The 16,611-nt window shown below is 43.8% G+C and overlaps 1 protein-coding gene across 3 annotated transcripts in view; it reads left to right on the top strand.

Moving 5' to 3' along the window:
- The window catches only part of FYN (FYN proto-oncogene, Src family tyrosine kinase), a 198,650-nt gene that overhangs the window by 13,574 nt on the left and 168,465 nt on the right, over positions 1-16,611 (top strand). For 2 of the 3 annotated variants that reach the window (XM_057738235.1, XM_057738230.1), the window contains exon 2: positions 12,639-12,678. The exons of the other annotated variant lie outside the window; for it this stretch is intronic. The gene's annotated coding sequence lies outside the window, so the exon portion shown is untranslated. The remainder of the gene's footprint in view (positions 1-12,638; positions 12,679-16,611) is intronic. 3 annotated transcript variants of the gene reach the window in all.

Below are 16,611 nucleotides of genomic sequence, written 5' to 3'. Positions count from 1 at the left end.
GGTGTCTTCTAGAAAAATGACATGTCAGTATGTTGCACTTTTTAAAAATCCTAGATGAGTGTTCTGGGACCTCTGAGACCTTTCATTATGACCAGCTGGTTTAGTGGTGATAATATTTTCAACTGGTATTCAATTTACTTTCCCTTCCTTCTAATTCTTGTTGCCCTGGGAGTCTCCCCCATTGAGGCTAAGGATTCCATTACTTCAGGGGGAGGACAGAGTATGGCCTAAGACAAAGAAGACATTGTTCAGCTTTTGACTTCCAAAACAGGACCTTGAAGCATGTTTCAGAGACCAGAGTTAGCCCAGGCCTTCATTTAAGAGAAGCAGGCTTTGTTAGAAGCAAAATGATTTGTGGATTCCGAGGAGCCAGATCTCAGAAGACGTGGCGTATATAGTACAGGGAGCCATGAGGGATGGGGAGGCTGCAGGAAGGAGGAAATGCCTTCCTGGGTTGGAGGATGGAGCTTGTAGAGACTTAGAGGAGACGAGAGATGAGAAATGAATGGGTCACTGAGATTCCTCCACTCCAGGTGGGCGAAGGGGAATCTGCCCAGAGAGAGCACTAGTACCCTGCTCCCCATCTGGAACTCTGGAAGGAAGCCGCATTGAAGTGGACCCTGCCTTGGGGCATGTTTAGGCAGAAACAGCCCTGAGATGATGTGCCTTCCCCATCGTTTCCCAACGCTTACATGTGACGTAGGAGGAATCCCAGCAATCCTGCAGGCCCCCTAGGACAGATGTGGAGGTGCTGCGGGAGCTGGGTGGCAGAGCCCCCGGGTCGGAATGAAGAGGGCACAGAATGAACTGGGCCAGTCTCAGTGCTGAGGACTGGCTGCGATTGTGGCTGCAGATTTCCACCAGTCACATCAGCAGAACTAGGCCAGCACCCAAAACAAAGGGATGAGGCATTCCAGGGAGGCCAGTGAGGGCTTAGAGGGCAGGGCCTGGACCAGGTCCTCACCCCATCATATGGTGGTCTGTAATCTTCCCTCTGGGGGAAGGAGGGAGAGGGAAAGGAACACAGACCTGAGAAGTAGTCTGAGATGAGCTCTATTTGACTAATTGCTCTGAAGCAACAAAAATTTTAAATCTGAAGAGCAAGTTATCATGAAGTAGCAAAATTGTTTTTTTCTACCATAAGCAGAAATGCATGATCATGATCAAGTTGAATTCAACTATGGAGAAGTGTATACAGCTGAGTAGGAAGTATAAATTTCAAACCTTCCACCTTGCATTTGAGCTGTATTTTAAGAGGATGGTGGTGGTGATGGTGGTGACGAGGGTGATGCTGGCGAGTTTGCCTGCTTGTATTCTTATAGTATACTTTTACCCTCTGGGTAAATTGTGGCTTCGCCTACCTGTGCTAAGTTCATTTGGGGCAAGAAGTGGGAAGGTCTGTCCTCTCAAAGAGCAGAGTTGTCCACCAGGTGTTCCCAAGTGTAGTGGGGAATTTGGGCTTCCCATTGTTTCGCTAGCAGCACTTCTTCCCAGTGTCCTGGAAGGAAGGACCTTAGTTGCCATGGAGTCTCAGGTCAGTGGAAGGTATTAGGATTTCAGTCCTTTCTCTTGGGAACTTAACTGTGATGCTGGAGACTAGAAGATAAATTTTAATTGGATGTGATCCTTTAGTCCCGTATTTTAAAGGTATCGAGGTAAATACTAGAAATTACAGTCTCTGACTATAAGGGGAGGAGCTCTTCATTTTTATTCAATCCTCATGTACTAAATAAAGCATGAGTTTATGAAGGGATTCATTTTCAAGTATAATTCATAAGTAGTTACCAGAACACTCAAATGAGAGAGGGGGAGAAAACCAGTTAGCTCTTTTTAAATACATTTTATCTCTCTTTGACAGTCATATGAGGATGGTGCTGCATGTAAGAGGATGTTTTAAAACCTGCTGTTTCTTGAAATGCCTAGTAATTTTGGAAGGGAAATCTTTAGTCTGCTTTAAACAGCATACGTTTGGTGGGACAGGGTGAGGTGGGAAGTTGCCTGTTCGGCTACTGCTTATGTATTTTCATGCTAGAAAATTATGGTGGCACTTTGAACACTTCTTCTCAAAACGTAAATACATCTCATATTTTCCCTCATCTGTCAGGAGGAGCCAAGAGAGTGAGATATGGGAGACCATAACATTTTTTGAAAGGAGTCACTAAAATAAATTATAGAACTTAAAAATGTTGATTTATTAACTGATATCATGAAATAGTTCTATTCAAAATCTCAAAAATAAAATTTCTAAAAATTAAAAACATGTCCCTATACATTAGAGCAAAAAAAATCTTTTTGTACTGATTATCTAAATAAGAAAAAGAACATGACAGTGATCATTCTTGGTACATATTCACTCACTTTAGCCAGTTTTTCAGCCATGTGTCTTTAACACTCATGTCACTGTTATTTTATAAAGAATGAATTGTTTTTAGTTTTCTCGTAAAGTTGCTTACAATTTCCTTCAAAGTTGTGGTTTATAGTTAATATTGGAAACTGTCACTATCTTCCACTGGCATTTTTGTATCCATCATAATATTTTTAACTGAGAGGGTAGCTCCTTCTACAGATGCACGTAAGCTCAGAGCAAATTCTGCTAAATGGAGGCTTTGCTCAGAGTAACGTTTTTTTCCCCACACTGAAATGTACAAATATTTTAGCCCAAGTATTTTCACAAGTCTTTTACCCCCATTCAGGATTCTTATCTTCAATAAATATTTTTATAAGGCAAAACTCATGAAAATAAGTTCCTCTATGGTCCTCTTGCATGTTTTATCACATTTAGATGACACAAAATCATAGATCATTCATAATTTCACTCCATTGTGGGACAGAATATAAATATATCCAATTAAAACCAGGAACATCATCAAAATATTGCCACAAATTGAGATACTCCAAAATATCTGTCATACTGTTTCAGAATTAAATCTTGGACACTGAACTATCTCATGTGTTTAGTGCCTTCCTTTGCTTTTGTTGGGATAAATTTTAACATCTTCTTATCCATAAACCTTGTTTTCAGTAACTGCAGTTGGTTAAAGGCTTTTTAAAAACTGAAGTGTTTTGGCACTTCATTCACTACTTTGGGCAAAGATTTCCAACTGTTTTGGAACAGAACACACACAGACTTTACAGGATTCATCCACACACCATCAGGCACACTTAGGTTGATGTAGAGAGTCATGTCTCAAACATTTCTAAAACCTAGTTGATGATGACAGGCGGCAAAATAGAAGGCATGTACTACCATGCTGAAGTGTTTTTTGTATTCACAAAACACTTTATCACAGAAGTGTCATAGTTCAGTTTTTCTATTTGTTAATTTCTACACATATAGTTCATTTTGAATTGGTAGGATATAGCCACTTGTTTGAATGCAGTTATAAATTAAGCGTATGCCATACCCACTTCAAATAACTTTCTGGTCCATAGGTTTCTTGATTTAGTAAGTAATTATTTATAGCATCACAAAATTTGTATTGGTATTCTGCAAAAATAAATAATTTCATCTTGTGTTAAATTTTTGACAAATTGCAGTAGCATTCAGATTAGGATGAGATGTTTCACCTGTGACAGAGTGAACTTCCACAAGCTTTATTTTGATCCCAGGAAATAGATGGAGGAAAAATCAAACCATAATTGAAATTAATTGATTTTTCTGTTTAAAACGCCTTTTAATACTAACGTACAACTGGAATCATTTGTGTGGCTTTTTTTCTTCTGCTAATGAAACCAACATAATAAAGCTGTCATTTCACTTTTCCTATGTGCACAAAAAAGCCTGAACTTGAAAATAAGCTGAATCAACATAGAATAGCAGTCATTTGATCTAAAGGAAAAGTCATACTTCCTAGAGTGCTGTGTCAGTGAACCTTCCATAGCTGCCTGTGTTAAATCGTCATCCTTGGGCACAGTCTTATCACAATAACTGTTAACATTTGAAGCAGTTACTGATGCTTGTGTAGCAGATTGGACTTACATAGTGAATGATATCAGTAACGCTCCCATGGTGGATAATACCAACAAATATTTTGTGCAAGCTAACATCATCAGTTTTCTTAAAAAAAAAAAAAAATGGGTAATTTTTCATTTGATTTGCTTTGCATTTTTTTCTTTTTCAGCCCATTGCTGCCGAAGGAGATATTGCAAAGTAAAATAGGATAACAGTCGATAAATGACAAAAACAGTGTAATGAGAACATTCACACCATTCTTGACAAGATCTGTTTCCTGCAAATATTTCACACACACCTAACCTGTAATTTTCTGTTTCCCATGGACCCTTCTGACCAATATTTTGTGCATGTCAGGCCACAGTGTGGATCAGCACAACTGGTCAGTATATCCGGTATCTGGCAGGGGCTCTACCAATTGAGAATGGGAGGAGTTAGCTGTCCCAGCTGCTCATGTCCAAGTGCTCTTTATTTTATTGGTGAGAATCCTGCCTGTTTTCCTTGAAAGAGGGGTATTTACTGCAGCCAAGATTGGAAAAGGACAGGAAAAGAGATGGATTGTCATTGGTTACCATTCAGACTTAATCACGTTAGGATGAACATTCTCTTCACTGTGCAGTTGTCTCATCATTGTAGGCAAGACCATGGCCGAAGCTCGAAGGGCAGAGTGGAGGGTACCCAACCCAGTCTTGGTGCATTTTAATGCAACTCTTGGTAACAGTCCTTGGTTTTAGAAAATGAAACATCTAGACAAAAGCATCATCTGACAGGCTGCTGGGACAATGGGTGCAATCTAGCGCTTTCACAGACAAGCCAAGGCCTAAGGTCGGCCTAGTTAGAGATCACACTTCTCCGTCTGCTTTGTACCATCCTCTTTTGGCCAGACTGTTCTGATAACACTACTGCTCTGCGCTCTTCTGCAGTTGGCTCCAATCCCACAGCTGAGTGAGCTTTTAAAAATCCCTCTGAGACCGCATTGCTGGGTAACCCCCCTCAGTGACATCCTCTTGGGCTGGAATAAAGTTGAGCTCTTCACATGGCCCAGGAAGCCTCTTAAGCTCCCACCCGCCCAGCTGGCCCCCCTAGATTTGAAGCTTCCTGGTGCCACGTACCTTGCCTATCTGTCTTCTTCCCCCGTGTGGCACATGACAGCTGCTGAATATATTTTCTCAAAGCAGTGAATATGATTTACTTTGAGTCGATGAAAGGAAAAAAGAGGGAGTGTCTTGCTAATCCATGGGGATAAGGAGTGCAAATCTAAATCTCTGTGTCCTAAATATTATTTCTATCTCTGATAACAGAGTTGGACAGCAGAAGGTATCACAGACTAGATCCTCCCCGTTACCAGGGGTGTTATGATGCCTGCAAAGCATCCTGATTCTGCAGCCTCCCATCCCCCCCGCCACCCCCTCCCCCCACCCAGGGAGGCAAGTGTGAATTCTAGTGTGTCTATTGTTTTCTTCAACGTTAGGTCAGAGATTTTGTTTGGCGTATACTTGGCATCCGTGACAAGAAAAAGTGCTTCTCTGGTTGATATGGGGGAAACAGGGCCATGTGACAGTGATGGTGGAGGAATACTTTGAAGTCACGATTTTGAGATCCTGTGTTCTTGCACAACTGCTTTTTTTTGGATCCCTTTTTGAAACATGCTGCTGTTCAGTTTTATCATGAATGCCTTTCCAAGGACAGTAAATGGTTTTACACACTATGACATCGTTTCCATGGCAACTAATGTATTTTAGCAAAGAGAGAGAGCCTCTGCTAGAAGTAGGCTAAAAAGGACAAATACAGAAATGGCACAGTGTAAAATGTGGGGCAATGTGTGTTGTAGTAAAGATATTTTCTTTTTTTTTTCCTCTGACTTCTTGTTTAGGAAAACCTGTATAACTAGATCTTGGCTTTTAAACTCTTACTATTAAAATTTTTACTGCACCCAACACTGTCTAGTATTTTGCTGACACAGTTCCTTTAGTTAGTACTTGGATTTTTTTTTTTTTTTTTTTGCTTGCTTGTCCTGTTTGCTTTAATATGTTGTTTATTCCATCAACATACAACATCTGTAATTTCATCCATTTTTAAAATACATTCTCTTCACCTCACGTTCTCCTATGACAGCCACCTCACCTCTCTGCTGCTCTTGAGGGCAGAGCCTCTCCAGAGGGCTGTCTCCACCACCTGTCTCCACATAGCATAGGGAGGCTGGAACATAGTGAGAGAGTAGCGTTGACATATATACACCACCGAAGGTAAAGTAGATGGCTAGTGGGAGGCTGCTGCAGAGCACAGGGAGATCAGCTTGGTGCTTTGTGACAACATAGGGGGTGGGAGGGAGGCTCAAGAGGGAGGGGATATGGGGATAGATGTATAAATATAGCTGATTCACTATGTTATACAACAGAAACTAACACAACATTGTTAAGTAATTATACTCCACTAAAGATGAAAAAATTTTAAAAAAGCCATTCCAAGCAAGCTTGCACCCCATCACTTGCACCAGTTACTCACCTCTCATCCTCTAAGGCTATTACAGTTTACCTCTTTTGGTTTTTTTTTTAGAAGCTAACTTGTAGAAGTATACATTTCAAATAATTCTGCAAAACATCAAGCCCCATGTGGAAGCATTTGTGTAAACCCTGGTTTTAAAAAAAATAAGGAATCAGGTTACCTTGCTTTGTGCATCTGAATGTACTTGGATTTTTTGTTATGTAATAATAAAAACCCCTCCTATGCTCTTAAATAAACCCCAAGTGGTGGGCAGATAGCAGTCAATTTCCTATTTAACAGAAAGAGAAACCAAGGGATGGCTCTTATGACTTATAAAGATAGCAAACCAGTCTATGGGCTGGATGATACCCTCAGTTATGTTTTGTTGGACCACATGCTGCATTTTAAAAATTGAAACCAACATTTAAAAATTGGGCACTTTTGTATAAAAACTGAGATTTCCACTTCTCTTGAAAAAAAAATTGGAAGGTCTGGCAAAACCAAGCCTTCCTTTTCTCATGACGACAGCCCACCCAGGCAGCATTGCAGCTGTCCTCTTGGGATGGGGCAGGGTTCTTCCGCTCTCCCCAGCTCCCTCTCACCTGCTCCATTCATTTGTTTTACCTGCCTGGCCGCTGAGGGTTGTTTAATATGTGACTGTTGCTGTAGCCTCTCCCTTTGCCCAATCACAGAGCAAGTTAATAGCAGAGCTAGGAACAGAACTTGGTTTCCAAGCCAACTGCTTCCTCCCTGGCTGTGGACCCGACTTCTGTGTTGTGGAGCGTAATTCACAATGGTGAGAGGGATCCTTGGGCGGTAGAGCCTACGCTTTAGGTAGAGCCTATTGCACTTTCCTGCTTGCAGGAGACCCCGCAGTTAGTCATACTAGGTACATCGTTCATATTTGCGGGGCCTCCCCCTTCTGTTTTTCTCTCTCGGAAGGTTACATGTGCTGTCAGCTGTGACGGGCAGGATGGCGGCGTTCCACTAGTGTTAGCATTTCTATGTGTGTAGAAACACTGGCCAGAGGGGAAAAGCTCCCACGTCATAACAGGGGTCCCAGAGTGTCCAGGTTTTCAATGAGGTGAGTGAATGTATTAAAAAATAAGCAGAATGAGGTAGTAAGACAAAGTTATCCGACACTGGCCGAGGCCCGTGATGTCTTCCCAATGTGAGAGACTCCAGGGCGTTCCCTGGCCACCTTTGCTGTCCTCTTCCAGACTAGCTCCTCTCCTTTGAGAATTCCTGCAGGGTCCCCTTGATGTCAGGGTGCTGAGGAGGCCCTTGGGGGTGGCATCGGCTTGTTCCCCAGCTCTTCACTGCCCTGTGCCCCTCACTGTTTTGAATGTGCACTTGTGCCTGCGCCCTTACGGGGGGGTGGGTGAGATGGGAGAAGAGTTGCTGTCATCTCACAGCTTGTCAGAAGGTTCACATGTGCAGGAAGACACAGGAGGATGAGCTCGTCCGGGCCCAGGATGAATGGCCAGAGGAAAGAAACATTTTTCTCCTGGGGAAACGGAGCCGTGAGGCATACCCCACCACAAAAGGCCTGGTCTGAGCTGGGTCCCGGCCCGGGGCCCGCCCCAGCTGTGGAGCGCACAGCAGATCGTGGGGCCCTGCATGTCTGTGTGCAGCTGCGCGGGCCCCGGGCGTGCCGCGTGAGAGTGGGCCTGTTCTCGGGCCGCCGGCAGGGAGCCAGGGGCCGCCGCTCCGCCGGAGAACGTTGAGGCTCCCTCTGTGTCTCGGCCTTCTTTGGGATTGTGGCAGAGTCTGGCCCTGCCTGGTCTTTTTTGTGCCTTGGATCCTGAGTTAAGAATAACCGAAGGAACACTGCCCCTGTTGACAGGCTTGATATGGAAGCTGCTATCAAATGGCCGTTTTATCCTCAGTCGCCACTGGCATCACAACACGTACGGCTCTGAGTTCTCACTTGAGTTTTGATTGAATAGAGCTGTGATCGTTGGAGCAGAAAGAAGCCATTCAGACGTGAATATGTGGAGACGTGTCTCGTAACGTGCAGATGTTTTTTGGCAGGTCACTGAATATTTTAAGTCTTTTGCAAGTAGTCAAAAGGGTTGCATTGGGAATAGAGGAGATTCTATGACAGGAGAAAAGTATGCCTCACTTGTCTCTCAATCTTTCATTTCTTAAAATAATCAAACAAAAGCCTGAACCATGGTTTAAATCTTGGATTTATCATGGCCCTTCCTTAAATCTCCATCTTATACAAGATGTGATTATGATTTTAATGTATTGAATCTTGGTTTCTCAGTCACATTTTTTTTTTTCTTAAGTAAAAAGGAAACACTGGGTAATGTTAAAAATAACAGCAGAATCTCCAGATTGCATCTTTGTCATTTTTTTATAGCTAAAGACACAGGGCTAAATTTAAAGAACAGGTCGTCTTCTGGTTGTGTGTGTGTGTGTGTGTGTGTGTGTGTGTGTGGTATGTGGGTGCACCTGGATTTATACACGCGCCTCCCCGGTACCCCCGCTGCTTGTACGTGCAGGAGGCAGCAGGTCAGCCTGATTCAGCGAGGTTTCATTTCCTTCATTTCCATTGGTCAGTTCTTCATTAGCCACCCTGCCACCTCCCCTCTCCACCCTTCACCCCTCCATCCTCAGAGAGGGCACAAGTCCCTGCTGTGTTGCAGGCACTGTACTCAATGCTGTCCTGGCCACAGACAAGCTGGCATTCAGGCAGGGGAGGCAGGGAAACAGGTACTGCATGAAATAGGAACACAGAGGAGATGAAATCCAGTTCTTCGTGGACGTGGGACCAAAGGAAAACAGGGTCCAAACGGCGATTCTGTACTGGGCCCTGCAGGCTAATTCGGAGGAGATTCTACTCACCCCGCAGAGTGGGTGGGATTGGAATGATGATGCTTAATCCAGTGCCAGGAATATGCTGGGGGCTGTATCTATTTTTCTGCCCTTTTTCCTGGGATAGAGGCAGGTTGAAAATACACTGAGGGGTGCAGCAGCGTGCCCCTCACTGCCTGACTTCGTAGCTGGTGTGTGCTGTCTCTCACCACCCGGCCTCTGTCTTAGCTCTCCACCTTTCTCTACCAGCCTACCACCGTTCGCAGCCAAGCCTGTGCACTGCCAAGCCTCTTGCCGTTCTCTGAACGTGTGGCCGGTGCTCCTTTGCTGGGTCTGCTTATTCCTCTGCCGGCGCTGTCCTGTCGCTGGGTGTGTGGTAGGTGCTCTTGGGAGGTGTCCCCTAGGCATTTGGAAATGGGGGAGCAGTGGGGGCGGGGGGATGGCTCTATCAAGAGGGGGCTCAAAGTGGAGGGCGTCTCGGTGTTATTTTTAGCGTTTTCTCTAAAAATAAAAATCTTTGTGTATTCCCCCAAAGAGAGAGGACTTGAGCTGATCTGAAGCGTGGGCAGTGTGGTTCATTTTGGGTTCAGGCCTCGTCCTTTGCCTTCCATTCCTGCAGCCAATCACACATGTGCAGCATTTACAGACCCACCTTTTCCACTGAGGAATCTGGGTCCCTTTCAGTCATGTTCTCAAACAAAACATCAGCACTGCTTCAGCAGGAAGAATAAAAGCATGGAACATGCCCTAATGCCCACAAGCCCATGATTGAATACATTTGTATTGAAAAAGTCAACTATTTAAAATGTCTGTGTAACCACATATGCATATCTATATCTGTAAATACACGTACACACACATGAGGAGGGAGGTGTCTACCTTGCCTTAAGCGTTAGAAACTTAAAACTTGGATATTCCAATAATCTAGATTTAGAATAAAGATAAAGTAGGAGAATAAGTGGTCAATTTTTTAAATATAGGAGTCATTGAAATAAACTGTTATCTTTATTTCACCTAAACATTTGAGGACCAAACTTTATTTATTCCCAACTTTTCAGAAACAGCCTGTATTTAAGAAAGATAGAACTGGTTTTAAAAACTAATGCCACTCTTCATTCAAGATGGATTGCCATATGAATTTTACTTTCAGGCAATTCTATTTCATCCATCCGTATCCTCTTTGAAACAATGGAGCCGGCGCCTAAAAATATCTCAGGCTGTGTGTGCTTGCTGGGAGTCTTTGAAGTTAACACTGTGACATCCTCCTGGTTTCTGGCTGCAGGAAGATGCATATATGCATTGTCTTTGTTAATTAGCTCCATCTGTTCAGTAAGCCTGAAAAAGAAGTTGGATAATGCCACATATAAGTCCGTATGTGTAAGATTCCTTGTGTCGTAGTGAGCCAGCAGCTGCAAGCAGGTTTTCAGTTTTCCTTTTGGTACCGTGGAGTGAAGGCTCATTCTTCCAGAGCCTGTTGCTGAACTGGGTATCCTGTGTGGTTGCAGTTGTGCTGTGTGCATGAGAGAGGCAGAGTGTCCTCACTGCTTTGGAAAAGGGTAATGATTCTCCACCTGCTCTTTCTGTGGCAGGTGAAGGAATCGTTCACCTTGCAAATGAGAACATTCCATTGTGTAAATCAGAATGCCAGCCTTCCTAAACCTCTTTGGAAGTATTCAAGAATGGAAGTCAGGGCACTTCCCTGGCAGTCCAGTGGTTGAAACTTCGCCTTCCAATGCAGGGGGTGTGGGTTCAATCCCTGGTCCGGGAGCTAAGATTCTACATGCCTCATGGCCAAAAAACCTAAACATAGAACAGAAGCAATTTTGTAACAAATTCAATAAAGACTTAAAAAAAAAAAAAAAAGAATGGAAGTCAGACTTATACTGTATAGATGTTTCCTTTGATGAAAAGTTCTCCTGATACTGACTTACTTTTTGCTGGTTATAGGGAGGCCAGTGGAAGTTTCTGGACAGAGAGGATTCCCATTTTTTTACAGCTCAACCGTGTCTAGATCCCCAGTGGGTGAGCCAGAAGAAAAGGCATGTATTGCCTGGTGGCGTTTGGTAGGACAAGACAGCGTGTCTCAGAAGCAATAGGAGATGGGGGTGTGGGTTGCTAAGGCCCGGGCGGTGGTGGTGAGCTCATTAGTGCATCCTCTCCCTCCAGCCTCCGTGTCGCTCCTCTTGCGTGTCTGCAGTGAGTTCATGATCTGAAATGCCCATCTGCAGGAGACAATATATGAGTTTCTAATTCTCTTCCCCATGGTCATTTTTTCTTCCCTTCATTCTGAGTCATCTTTGATTAAACAAAACAAAGATGTGACTGTTAATTATGCAGTCTTTCAAACAGCGCAAAAATTCTCTTGTGTGTGTAGGGAGGGGGGGTGGTTTTGATGGGGATGATAATTTATGATGGGGTCTTTTAAACCACAGACCAGGAAGAAAGATGCTAAGAATCATACTGAAAACAGGTTTGAGTCTCTACTAAGATAGGAAAAATTGTTTCTGCCTTTCCCCCGCCCCAGATTTCTCAAACCTTTTACTTTCTGCCCTAACGTATTGTTGTCAATGTAATTCCATTCAACCATTTTTACTGTTCTTTTTAGACACCTTATTAAAACTGAAGCTTTGTTCGAACAGCTAAAATCACAAATAATAAATGAGGTACTGTAATATGGGCAGGTTATAGGCAGAGTGCATGAGCAAACTGGAGGCCTGCCGTCCTGCTCCTGGTGCTTTAAAGGCTCATGTGAAGTGGGCATGGGTGCCCTCAGAGTCAGCAGCAGCTCTGCCCGGGGCTTGATACAAGGTTCTAAGGTGATCTTAGGACTATATTTCCATGGACAAGTTGTGCAGGCTAGTGGATTGGCAAGTCTCCTGGAGAGGGGAACCCCAGCTGATGGGAAAGCAGGGCCGTCTCAGGAAGGCTGTTAAGATAGTGAGGCTCGCCCATAGTCAGACAGCAAGAGGGACAGATAGGTTCTGGGGACTAAGGGGAGATTTAAGCCAAGAGGTAAGTTGAATAAGACCTTGGATACACATTCTTAATATGTCCCAGCTGTGGACGACTAGTAGGCACTCTTAAGAAGGGTGTGTGTGTGTGTGTGTACACACTCAGGACCTCCATCCCTGTTTTTCCTGGCTCTGGAAAGTTAAGATCTCATGCTGGCTTCCTTTGGTGCTTTAGGGCCAGGTCTTTGCAGTTGCAGGTAGGTGTTTGTGGCAACTGTGACTGCAACAATTGTGTGAACAAGGAAAAAAATTGTGGGCCAATTGATTGTCTGCAGCAAGTGAAAATTCTATGGTGGTGCTTTGTGGGAGGTTTACAGGCAAAGAGTGCTCCGTTCTCTTCTGATGTCTATTTTGTTTTTCTTCTACAGTTTTTTGAAGAAGCAGGATGCTGATCTAGACGTGGAAAAAGTAAGTTGGCAAGCTTTGTACTAAGAGCATGTGTCTTGTGAATTAGAAGGGGTTTTCCATTGGCACCCAGGATTTGGTCCACTTTGAACTTGGAATTGTGACACTGAGCCCATAGGTTTCTAAAAGAGAGGTTGAGTTGGAGGTGGAGCTGGTATATGATACAGGAAGTCTAAGCTCACTTAGGTGAACCTGCTGCATTCCCCCTTTCCTTGTTTTGTAACACTCAATTTTGATAATTATGGGAACATATGTTTTAGCTCTAAGATATGTCTCCCCAGCCCAGAAATAGAACAGAACAGCTGTCCCATGGCTGCCGAGCCTTCAGGGGCTGGTGAGGGACAGGCAGCCCTCCGACTTCTGGTTAAGATTGGTTAAGGGAAATTCCCTGTAGTCCGTCCATTGTTGGCGTTTCCTCCGCTCTCTGGCTTCTGCTTACCGCTGCCCTAGTTGTGCGTGCGACTTGCAGTCACTGTGTAACGGGTCATGCTTTCATTCACTTAACTTTTTTTTTTGGTGCCCACTGGGTGTTAGACACCTCGCTGGACTCTGCTGAGACAAAAATGAATGTGACAGACGACACACAGACAATTGTTACATAATGTGATACAGTCGTGCAGGAGGGGCTCCAGAAGCTCAGACTGAGGGCTGGGCACCCCGAGCAGCTGCTGCAGGGAGGGAATGTGTGAAGGAACCAGGTTTTCATTCTTTCTGCAGACGTTGGTGAGTCTTCTCTGCCTGTGCTTCCTCTCATCTCCCAGGCACCTTGGGTCCCCAGGAAGGCTGGACTCACACAGGTCTCACCAGCCACCCATACGCTCCTTTTCTGCCCCAGAATTCTGCTGCCCAGTCACATTGCCTTGGGTGTAATTTTTCCCTGGTTCCCTGGTCAGTCAGGGACTGCCACCTCATCATCCTAGAAAGACTTGGCTGTTATTTCTTATTTTGAATTTGTGTGCTAGAGAGGTTCCTCTCCTGAGCTAGAGCCATTCTGTCTGCAGACAGCGCACCTTTGTTTTACGTTGAGGAAACATCATTCAAGAGCAATTATGAGCAACCCCTGACCTTTGACCCCACGCAGGCCCCTAGCTTGTGCAGAAGGGTTTGTGTTCTCCTTTCAGTCCTGGACTTTTCAGCTCGTACAAGCCAAGGGGACTTGGGGAAATAAACAGTCTCCAGTCAAGGCCAGCAGAAGGGAGCCTTTGTGGAACCCGCACCGGTGAGGTTTTGGCCGTGGAAGCCAGGAGCTGGAGAGGCATCCCCGTGGGGGTGGGCAGGCAGAGCCTCTGGGTGCCAGGAGCCACCCCGGCGCGGTGCGGCACAGAACGGTGGAAGGCCCGGGGGCAGGGGGCCCGGCGCCTGTTCTGCTCCGGGCTGCAGGGCTTGCCGGCCTCGTGCCGCCCAGGCCGGGGTGAGCCCACAGCCATGCGGCGGGGCGTCCGGCTCATGGTGGAGGCGCGTCTGGTTGTGTTCCTAGTGCCAGGCAGACCACAGGGCTTGGTACATGGGGTGGGGAGCCCCGAGAGCAATGAATGAAATTCTGGCTTCACCTCTGCTGTTAACATGCTCTAAGATCTTAGGCAAATCTGTTCTCCTTGCTGAGCCTCATTTTTCTCATCAGTAAAGTGGTTTCTTTTCCAGGACCAAGTAAAATTCTTCATTTTTAACTTAAAAACAGAAAACAGTTTTTCATTTTCTGATGTGAGCCTTGTGTCAAAAAGGAAAAGTGACTGTTGGCCACAGTCTAAAGAAAACTTAATGAGGGCCATCGAGGGCTGGGAGCTCCTTTCAGGTGCAGCCTGGTCGGTTGTACCTCCAGGTACGACACCGGCAGCAATGAGTGCCTAATGGAGGGATGAACTGTGTGCCAACACTGTCTTATGGGTTGGGTGTTTGTAAGTACTGAGGGAGATCAGAATAAAAGCAGCTAAACATGGTGTGGGAAATGCTTCTAGGGCTGTGTGAGTTTGGGCTTCTCTGAAGGGCTCTGCCTGCACCCTCTCAGACAAGCAGTTAATGACCTGAAAAACACTTAACCGCCCAAGGGGAATTCACTATTTTAAAAACTCTGATTCAAAAGCTCCAATTCCAGAATCTTTTTCTAATGCTCAGAAAAGGCTGTTGAGTACAGATACACCCACTGTTCTTTTTGCCTGTATTTATATACCTACCAGGAAGATAGTACAAGGTGCACCTCCATTGTTTAAGTAAACGATACCTGTTAGCTAACGCAAGTGAAGAAAAACCACTGATGTCAGAGTGTGTTTTCTTCCTAATGGGTTTTTGAGTTTTCTCTTTCAGTTGAACGTTTGGATAAAGAAAGAACTGCAAATTAGGAAGATTAGCTTTATTTTGACATGTTAAAGCTCAAAGATAAATCAACATGCATTCTGTAATTAACTATTGTCTGTAGTTTATTGGACTTCCACTAAATACTGAGTGCTTTTTATGTGTGTCATACTTAACTTTTACAACAATATTGTGAAGAGACCATGTCCCTTACCATGAGTTGCTCAAGGCACCATAGTAAGAGCAGGGATTCTAGTCGTATCTGTCTAGTCCAGAGGCTTCTCTTTCCCATACCCCATCTTACCTTGGAACTGACATAATATCTGAGACAGTATGTTTGTGTTACCTCTTTTTAAAGAGCTTTATGAGTAAGTAATAAAAAATCAATGTTACTTTCGAGAGAGGTCTTCCTTGACTCCCAATCTAGATGGGGTTGCTCTCGCACCATGCACTTCTTCAAAGCTATCATTGTTGTTGTACAGCTGTTTGTACAATAGCCATCTAATATCTGTTTCCTATTGGAATGTAAGCTTTGTCAGGTCTGAATCCTTCATGTGTTAAGCCTAGAGCCTCTTAAGATGTTGAATGCTACATGACCAAACTGAGGGGTAATGAGAGCCAATGAAAGTCATCCTGGCAGGTAGAAAAGTAAAAAACTCTTGTGCACCCCAGAAATCATGTTTCTCTTCTCCGTATATGGATTTTATCAGTGGAAATCATGCTTGTTAATAGCGCTGTATGAAAAAAGTGCAGTTTCAAGCAGATAAATGAATAGATAATTCTTAAGAATGAAGTAATCTGGGCAAACAAAAGCGAGTCTGAAGATTAATGAGGGAGAACAGTAAGAACACAGGGAAACAGTGAACTTTTTTCTTTTTCCACAGAATCTGCTAGAATTATTGAGGGATGTACTGCTGAATATGGCTTCCATAAATCACTGACTTAAATATATGAGGTGTATCTTCTAAAAGTGAAACCCATGGTCAACTGAATTTTAAAGGATGTGTAACTTTGTTTTTATGTCAGAAAAACAAAAATGCACTTTTTAAAATAAAAAGCTGATAAAAGTGAGTCATCTTAGTCATTTAAATCATGATTTAAATGAATTTGATTAAAATAACATCTCTTTGGTCATAACTACTCTCAAAGTACTGGGGAGAGATTTTCATGTACCCTACATGGCCTTTGTCTAACATGATTACAGTATTTTGGTTCCTGCCTTGAGAGAAGCCCCTGTTATATCTGTGGTTTCAGTGAGACCAAGAATTCCTGTACTGCTATTCCAGCTGTTTGCAGGGCTTAGATAGCTGCCTTCAGACCACACATATGGCCAAAATACTACTGTCTATTTGATAGACACAGAGGCCACCTCAACTAAAATTGTCATTCAGGAAGAAAAGTAAATTAAAAAATTACCTCCTTGTTTAGAGTTGTTTCTTCTCTCTCAGTGAATTCCTTGAAATGTGTTAGTCTGTAAATGTAGACTATACATAGGAGTTACTTCATTTTTCAGTCTTTCTTTTGTTTTAGTAAGTCCCAAGAGAAATGATAAAAGTATCCTAGATTCTTATTGTAAGGCTAATAGTCTTGTGAAAAAAAAAAATATCTTTCTCAACAGTGAAGGGTTCAAGATTGCATTAGGAACTA

The sequence above is a fragment of the Hippopotamus amphibius genome, chromosome 6 (assembly GCF_030028045.1).
Source record: "Hippopotamus amphibius kiboko isolate mHipAmp2 chromosome 6, mHipAmp2.hap2, whole genome shotgun sequence".
Lineage (NCBI taxonomy): Eukaryota > Metazoa > Chordata > Mammalia > Artiodactyla > Hippopotamidae > Hippopotamus > Hippopotamus amphibius.
Note: the sequence above shows the minus strand (reverse complement) of the source record. Positions and strands in the feature narration are given on the sequence as shown.